A 9,507-nucleotide genomic window follows, 5' to 3' on the forward strand; every position below is an offset into this window, starting at 1 on the left:
GGAAGTCTTAGATGATCCTATTGCAGAGTTGAAGGAACTGAAAGAAACGGAAGGCATAAGCGAGTATCATGCTAAATTTGAGCTGATTCGATCAAGGATTTGTATGTCGGAGGAGTACTTGGTTAGTGCATATTTGGCAGGTCTCAGGATGGATACTCAGATGCATATCCGCATGTTTCACCCACAATCAACGAGACAATGCTTAGTACTTGGAAGGTTGTATGAGAAGGCACATCCAAGGAAACCAATTCAATCGAGTTGGAGTAGTAATAGGAGTACTACAGCTGGTAGAGGATCAAAGGGTTTGCTACCTACACCGAAGACGAGTGATAAGCCTGTTAAGGAGAATACACAGCAGCTCAGGAAATTTTTATCCAACGAAGAGATGAGTGATAGAAGAGCAAAAGGTCTCTGTTATTACTGTGATGAAAAGTTTTCACCAGAACATTACTTGAAGCATAAAAAGACGCAGCTTTTTATGATTGATTTAGAGGAGAGTGAAAATCAGTATGAAGCGGAGTGTGAAGAGGAAATGGAGAGTGGAGATATTGCTCAGATCTCACTGAATGCAGTATCTGGAGTCACTGATTACACGACCATGAGGGTCATAGGAGTTCATGGGAAGAGTAATCTTTACATCTTGGTTGACTCAAGATCTACTCACAACTTTGTTGATAGAGCAGTGGCTAATAAGCTTGGTTGTAGAGTGGAATCAGTGGGTAAAGCGAGAGTTTCAGTGGCTGATGGAACAAAGATAGCAGTGTGTGGGAAGATTACAAACTTTAAATGGAGCTTTGGACATCAGTTTCAGTCTGATGTTATGGTCATTCCATTAGGTGGTCACGACATGGTGTTGGGAGTACAGTGGCTATCTAAGTTAGGACCTATTACTTGGGACTTTGAGAAGCTGATAATGGAGTTCAAATGGCAACAGAAGAAGTGTAGTTGCACGGTTTGAAACCGGGGTCGGTAAGAGAAGTTAAGGCAAAAAGAATTGATGCGGTTAAGGAAACAGAGATACAACTACATATGATCTATGCTTATGAAGAAGAAGAGCAGAATATGTGGTTGAATGCTATTGAGCATGAACAGGAGGACAAAACAACAATGTCAGCTTTTGAAGTGTTGACAGCAGAGTTTGCAGAGATATTTGTAGAGCCGACAGAGTTACCTCCTTTCCGAAAGAATCATAACCATCAGATTACTCTGATGGAAGGAGCAAACCCAGTGAATCAACGGCCTTATAGATATGCTTTGCAGCAGAAGAACGAAGTGGACAAGATGGTTAAGGAGTTGTTAGAAGCAGGAACTGTCCAACCAAGTTGCAGTCCCTACGCTTCCCCTGTAGTATTGGTGAAAAAGAAAGACAATACATGGCGTTTGTGTGTTGACTACAGGAAACTCAACCAGATGACAATAAAGAACCGGTTTCCCATTCCACTGATAGAGGATCTAATGGATGAGTTGGGCGGTTCTGCAGTCTACTCTAAGATTGATCTTCGAGCTGGTTACCATCAAGTTCGTATGGACCCTTTAGACATTCAGAAGACGGCATTCCGCACACACAGTGGTCATTATGAGTATTTGGTTATGCCATTTGGATTAACCAATGCCCCAGCCACGTTTCAAGGCTTGATGAATGATGTGTTTCGGCCTTATCTGCGGAAGTTTGTGCTTATCTTCTTCGATGATATACTCATTTACAGTCCAGACATGGAGCAACACTTGGTTCATCTTCGTGAAGTTTTTGAGGTGATGAAGCTCAACAAGTTGTATGCAAAGAGAAGCAAGTGTGCTTTTGGTACAGACCGAGTAGAGTATTTGGGACATTTCATCTCAAAAGAGGGTGTATCTACTGATCCTGCTAAAGTAAAAGCTGTAGCAGAATGGCCTCAACCCATTAATGTGAAGAAGTTGAGAGGATTCTTGGGTTTGGCAGGATATTACAGAAGATATGTACAAGGGTTTGGATCAATTGCTCGGCCCTTAACCATACTTACGAAGAAAGATTCATTTCAATGGACTGATGAGACACAGATTGCTTTTGGTGAGTTGAAGAAAACATTGTGTGAAGCACCTGTGTTGGCATTACCACGGTTTGACAAGCCATTTGTGGTGGAAACAGATGCTTGTGGCAATGGGAAAGCGGTTTTGATGCAAGAGGGCCACCCAGTGTCATACATCAGTCGACATTTGAAGGGCAAACAGTTGAATCTGTCCATTTATGAGAAGGAGCTTTTGGCAGTAGTATTTGCAGTGCAGAAGTGGAGGCATTATCTACTACCAAATCACTTCATCATTAAGACAGACCAAAAGAGCTTGAAATACTTACTTGAGCAGAGGTTGAACATACCAATTCAACAGCAGTGGCTCCCTAAACTCCTTGAGTTTGATTACGAGACACAATATAAGCAAGGAAAAGAAAACTTGGCTGCAGATGCTCCGTCTCGTGTAGATGGCTCTGAGATTCTGCATATGGCCATGTCAGTGATGGAGTGTGACTTGATGAAGCAGATACAAGAGGCTTATGAACAAGACCCGGTAACAAAACGTTTGATTGAGGAGTTGAAGACCAATAAGAACGTGAAGAAACACTTTACTTGGGTTAACAATGTGCTTCGCAGAAAGACTAAGATGGTCATCCCTAATGTGGTGTAGCTGAAAGATACATTGTTGCAGTGGTTACATGGGTCAAGTCAAGGTGGACACTCAGGCCGTGATGTGACATTGCAGCGGGTAAAAGGATTGTTTTACTGGAAGGTAATGACTAAAGATATACAAGCGTACTTACGAAGTTGTACGATTTGTCAGCAATGCAAGTATGACAATGCTGCATCTCCAGGCTTGTTACAACCCTTGCCGATTCCAGAAGGTGTTTGGATGGACATTTCGATGGATTTTATTGACGGACTACCATTGTCTTTTGGGAAGTCGGTTATCTTGGTAGTGGTGGACAGATTGAGTAAAGCAGCTCACTTCATGGCGTTGAGTCATCCATACACTGCAATGTCGGTAGCTCAAACATTCTTGGACACTGTTTTCAGATCGCATGGGTTTCCGCGTTCGATTGTGAGTGACAGAGATGCAGTCTTCGTGAGTGAGTTTTGGCAGGAGCTCTTTAAGCTGCAAGGTTGCCCATTGAACATGTCAACAGCTTACCATCCTCAAAGCGATGGGCAAACAGAAGTGGTGAATCGTTGCTTGGAAACGTATCTCAGATGCATGACAAGTGATAAACCTTACTTGTGGAGTCGATGGTTACCGCTAGCAGAGTTCTGGTACAACACTAACTTTCACTCTGCAACCCAAGTGACGCCTTATGAGATTGTGTATGGTCAGACTCCACCAGTACATTTACCGTATTTACCTGGAGAGTCAAAAGTTCAGGTTGTGACGAAGTGTTTGAAGGATAGAGAGGATATGCTGTTGATGCTTAAGTTTCATTTGCTCAGGGCTCAACATCGTATGAAACAGTTGGCGGATGTACACAGGAGTGAGAGGAGCTTTGACATTGGTGACTTTGTGTATGTCAAGTTGCAGCCGTATCGCCAAAACTCAGTGATCTCGCGTGCTAATCAGAAGTTGGCTCCTAAGTACTATGGTCCCTATAAGGTGCTCGATACAAGAGGAAAAGTAGCTTATAAGCTGGAGTTACCAAGTACTTCCAGAATCCACCCGGTGTTTCATGTATCGCAGTTGAAGGTCATTGGAGACGTGACTTCTTCAACGCAACTACCTTCGGTTCTCTATGAAGCAACGGTCAAGGAGCCTGAATGTATATTGGAGAGGAAATGGTTCAACGTCACGGGAAAGCAGCGACGATGGTGTTGGTTAAGTGGTCGAATGGTAGTGAGGAAGAAGCCACATGGGAGTTTCTATTTGACTTGCAACAGAAGTTTCCAGACTTTGAATTTTAAGAGAAACCTTGTGGACAAGGTTGTTTGGGAGGGGAGGATGTGTTACAGGTTACGAGTAGAAGAAGAATAAAGACACGTGGAGAGGAAAGAGTGGTTGGAGGAGTTTGTTAGAGTTGTAACCGTGGAAGTCAATAACAGAGCTACACATGTATAACAAGAAACAGAGTATCGATATAAACTCTGTTGCTCGAGTAGAGTAGATTCATTCAGATTCTATCCTGTACTTTCTGGGAAAAATCTATTGGAAATTCATACGTAAGGATTGTTCTCTTTCATCAATCTTTTACAAATGAGTTTATAGATCTTTGTTTACTGAACATTGATCTATCATACGGATTCACCGTATTATTCTCCTTCCCGTTTCATCTCTTTTCCTTCTCAGATCTGTAAACAAAACAAAAAAAAATTAGAAATAGCTTAAGGAGATGCAGAGAAAGAGATTAGGAAGAGGATGAAACACTTGCTTCTTCACAAAAGATGAAGAAAGAGGATGAAACACAGAGTCATGAGATCGTCTTGGTCTCCACCTCCACGACAATGGCGACTGATGCTAACGACGGCAGGCTTGGATGGAGGCTGAGCAGGGATAGGCATGAAGATAAATGGAGATTAAGCAAGGCAGGAGATGGTCGGAGGAGATAAGTTGAGATTGAGAATAAGAAAAAAGAGAGAAGTTTGGCTTTCAAGATCTGTTTCTCGGTTTCTCCGTGGAAAGAAGAAGACGAAAGAGAGAAGTTGAGATTGATTCCCCACCATTAGATTTAACTTTAATCAATGGCTGTAATTGATCTGACCCAATCCTTGCCATTAGCTATCACCCAATGAAAAAATAGTTTTATTCTTTTTAAAATTTGCTTGTTATTTGGTATTGTATTTTGCTTTTGATTCTTATGTTTGAACGTAAAGAAGGATAAAACTTTATAGTATATAATTTTGAATTATGAAGTATTTTGACATATAGTTGAATAAAGTTTGTGGTTAAGTTTGTTTTGTGAAATAATTATTTTAATTGTATATGTAAAATTTTAGTGTTTGGATTTTGGTCTTTGAAGTTAAGGGATTAAATTTTAAGATTATAATTAATGTTTGAGATTTAAGCTTAATAAGCTAGAATTTAGGTATATTGTTGAGTTATGTTTAGATTTATGATTTGAGGTTGGTGTTTATGTTTAGAGTGTAGGGTTTGGAGTATATAGTGTTTGAGTTTAATTAAAAGTTAAATTTGAAGATTAGGTTTAAGATTGATGGTTATGTGATAAAAATAGATATAGAGTTTATATTAAGAGTTTTGAATGTATAGTTGTGTTTGAAGTTAGGGTATAGTGTAGAGTTTTATTGAAGTTTAAGGTTGGTGTTGTGGGAGTTATATTTTAAAATTAAAAGATAAAAATTTTAATACAAATTGAAAATACAAGGTTATAATATGAAAATATTAGAGTTTTAAAGGTTGTATTTAAAGTTTAGGGTTTAAAAATATGTTTAGGGTTTAGGGTTTCACATAGCCACGAAAAATTCGTAGCAAAATCGTGGCTATTTTGCAGTAGCTACGTTTATAGCTACGTTTTATTTCGTAGCAAGCCTGCCACGAGATATTCGTAGCAAAATCCTAGCTTTTTTTTGCTACGTTTTATTTCGTGACAATTTCGTAGCATTTTTTGCTACGATTTAGTCACAAAACGCTACGTTTTTTATTTCGTGGCTTTTCGTAGCATTTTCGTGGCATTTTAAAAAAATTTCATATAGGCCTTTAGACTAAAGATTTTAACTCTTAGTGGGATAATATTGTTAATCATGAGTAACAGGTAGAGGTGTCAAAATGGGTAAACCAAGTCAAACCAAACCATACCCAAATGGTTTTGAGCTTACATGGATCATGGATTAACCCAATCCATTAGTCAAACGGATTGGATCAATCCATAACTCATCTATTATATTAAAAGAGAAGTCATGACTTCCTTTCATGTGTGATTTTTTTAAAGATGGACCTTCCTTAGAAATTCATATTTCAATTATTTCTAACTAATATTTTGGCATCATTTAAAATATCAAATCTTATATACTCAACATATATAACAACTTCACCTATAAATCTGTTTTTAGTTTTATTTTTAATGATAGCAAATTTTGTTGACAAAAATCTAACAAAATCCTACTAAAAAAATTAATATTTGATATAATAATGCATCATTAATTTTGTAATTAGCAGCATAATATTATTCAAATCATTTTTAGTTAAGATTTTATTATAAAACAAAACTAAAAAATTTGCATGCTATTTTCATAAACTTTATAATCATAGTTTATACTATATTAAAATAGAAGTACCATATGAACTAAAAGGTATTTAAATTCGTAAACCATGTATAAAATTTAATAAAATAATAAGTCTCAGTTCTTTAAACATAACAATATATTTACTTATTAAATCCTGATATATACTAAAACTATACATGCTAAATATATTTTTTAAACACAACAATAAAAATATAAATTATCCTAAACAAATATCTTATCTATAATATAACTAAATAAATTTTAAAAGATACATTTTTTTTTTGTAATCAAAGAAGAAAACATACTCATATAGACTCTGTAATCCAAGTAGGTAACTCGGCATCCATGTGAATGACAAAAGACGTTTGCTGTCTGACACCTCGTGCTAGACAATCCGCCTTTGAATTCGCCGTCCTAGGTACATGAATGATTTGTGAATTCTGGAAATTTTCTTGCAAGATCTTGATTTCCTGCAGATAAGTTGCAAAAGCTGGCCACTCCTCTGGTTCTGACACCATCTTCACCAATTGAGTACAATCCGTTGCAAACGTCACCTGACCCTGTCTTAGGTTTCTCATACACTCCAGTGCCCAAATTAGAGCCTCCACCTCTGCATGAAGAGTGGGTAAACTAGCTCTTGTATTCCTTGCCCCCATTAGGCCCACAAAACCCTCCAGAGTACTATACCATCCTTGTCCCGAGAAATTATCCCCATCTTTCCAGGAAGCATCTGTGAAACACCATCTTCCCGGAATTGTTGGTAGTGGCCTTATCTCTGTTTGTACCGGTCCCCTCGTGTTAAGATCTTGAGCCTCATTCCACAACCTTGTTTCCCTCTCAGCGACCGAAAAAAGTGAGCTGAGGATCCATATCTAGATTACTAAAAGTTTTGGTATTCCTCGCTTTCCAGATATACCATAATATCCATGCAAATTGATGGACCTCCATATAGTCCTTAATTCTCCAAAATAAATGATCCATATTTGTAAATAAGGAGCTCGTAGGAAAAAAGCCACTTTGCGTTGGGATATTCGACAAAGCCCATACTTGCCTAGCTGGAGGACATTCAGAAAACACATGGTTAATTGATTCTTCCTCATAGCCACATCTATCACAACAAATATCCCCTTTCATTCCTCTTGCTTTAAGATTTTTCTTAGCGGACAAACACCCTGATATAATCTGCCACAAAAATGCTTTAATTTCGGTGGACATTTAACTTTCCAGCAAAATGCTTTCAAAGCATCTACTGTAGGTCCATAAACGTCTGGAGGTTTCTCTCTATCCGGTAGACCCTTTCAACCTGATATCCTGATTTAACCGAATATTTCTCATTCTTGGTGAAATGCCAACCATCTTGATCGTCTCCCAGACATCTTCCTAAAGGGATACTTTCAATTATTTTAGCATCCTGGGGATCCACCAAGTCTCTAATAGCCTGTAAATTCCAAGTTCATGAGCCCTGATTAATAAGAGCATCCACTGTAAGGTCGCGTAACAAGTTGTGAAATTTTTTGTTTGCTGGTCTCGGGCGAGTGGTTGGGAGCCAGGGGTCATTCCATACAGAAATTGAGGACCCTGTTCCCACTCTTTTAATTAGTCATTTGCTAACCAGAGATCTAGCAGATGTAATACTCCTCCAACCATATGATGGGGAGTTTGAGCGGATCGGATCTAGGGGTGAAGCATTCCTGAAATAACGTCCTTTAAACACTCGAGAGAACAGAGTGTTGGGCTTATGTACCATACGCCATAATTGCTTTGCAAGCATAGCTGTGTTAAAATCGGTAAAGTTTTTGAAGCCTAATCCTCCTTCTTCCTTTGGGAGGCAAACTTTATCCCATGACTTCCAATGCAACCCTTTTGTACCACCCCCGGGACTCCACCAAAACTTAGCCACTGCGCTCGTCAATTTCTTCACTGTCGCTTTTGGGAGCCGATAACAGGACATAACATGATTTGGTAAAGCCGTAACCACCAACTTAATCACAACCTCCTTTCCTCCTTTAGTAAAAAACTTAAAAGTCCACCCATTAATTCTAGAATCAAATCGATCTTGCACAAATCCAAATACTTGAATCTTAGATCCCCCTATATTCTCTGGTAAATCCAAGTAAGAACCCATTCCGCCTATATTTTGTATCCCTAATATATCTCTCATTTCTTGTCTTCTGTCTTCTTCAATTTTATGGCCGAATTGAATTGAGGATTTTTGAAAATTTATCAGTTGACCCGAAACTGCCTCATATTCCTTCAAGATCCTGAGAATACATTCACACTCTTCCTTTTGTGCCTTACAGAAAAATAAACTATCATCCGCAAAGAGAAGGTGAGAGATTGGTGGACATGCTCTAGCCACCTTCAACCCCGTTAATTGTTTACCTCGTTCCGCTTTCCTAATATTAGCTATCAAAGCCTCAGTACATAAAATAAAAAGATATGGGGATAGTGGATCCCCTTGCCTTTTTCCCCTCTGTGGGATTATCATCCTCCTCGGTTGACCATTTAATAAGACCCGATACTGAACTGACGAAATACATCCCATCATCACTTTCGTCCAATGTGGATCAAAACCGAGTTTGAGAAGTAGTGCCTTAATAAAATCCCATTCCACTCGATCATATGCTTTGCTCATATCCGTTTTAATAGCCATATACTTGTTTTGGCATGATTTATTTGTCCGTAAACCATGAAACATTTCCTGAGCAATAAGAATATTATCCGAGATTAATCTTCCTGGCACGAAAGCAGATTGAGTTTCCGAAATAAGTCTTGGAAGACAAATTTTTAACCTTTCACATAGAACCTTCGAAATAATCTTCTACCCTACATTACAGAGACTAATTGGTCTTAGTTCTGTCATCTTTGTGGGTCTTTCCGTCTTTGGGATCATGCAAATATTCGTAAGATTAAGACGCAGATCCATTTCCCCAGTAGCCAAAAAATGATTCACCAACTGAACCACATCATTTTTAACAATATGCCACGAGACTTGGAAAAACAAATCTGTCATTCCATCCGGCCCTGGTGCTTTTTCAGGGTGCATCATAAATAAAGCCTGTTTCACCTCTTCCTCCGTTGCTTCCCGCAATAGTCGTTGATTCATCTGCGTAGTAATCGCTGGTGACACCTCCTCCAGAAAATCATTAAATTCTGATGGAGAAGTAGTACTAAAAAGATCCTCAAAATATTCCACCGCTACTTTCTCCACCCCTGTGTCATCTGTGACCCAAACCCCCGTCTCATTATATAGTCCGACAATCCTATTTCGGATACGTCTTTGTTTTGTCAAAGCATGATAAAATTTAGTATTTAA

At 38.7% G+C, this 9,507-nt stretch overlaps 1 long non-coding RNA gene and 1 other non-coding gene across 2 annotated transcripts; one reads left to right on the forward strand and one right to left on the reverse strand.

The window, feature by feature from the left end:
- The first annotated feature begins 417 nt into the window (after window positions 1-417).
- Window positions 418-492, forward strand: LOC130501300 (small nucleolar RNA SNORD36). The gene has a single exon (XR_008939612.1). It is a non-coding gene; the product is annotated as a small nucleolar RNA SNORD36 (small nucleolar RNA).
- Window positions 493-4,136: 3,644 nt separating this feature from the next.
- LOC108829874 (uncharacterized) lies at window positions 4,137-4,586 on the reverse strand. The gene is made up of 2 exons (XR_001946088.2): window positions 4,445-4,586; window positions 4,137-4,301 (listed from the first exon to the last, which is right to left on the reverse strand). It is a non-coding gene; the product is annotated as an uncharacterized LOC108829874 (long non-coding RNA).
- Between the last annotated feature and the right edge of the window lie 4,921 nt (window positions 4,587-9,507).

The sequence above is a fragment of the Raphanus sativus genome, unplaced genomic scaffold (assembly GCF_000801105.2).
Source record: "Raphanus sativus cultivar WK10039 unplaced genomic scaffold, ASM80110v3 Scaffold0155, whole genome shotgun sequence".
Taxonomy (NCBI): domain Eukaryota; kingdom Viridiplantae; phylum Streptophyta; class Magnoliopsida; order Brassicales; family Brassicaceae; genus Raphanus; species Raphanus sativus.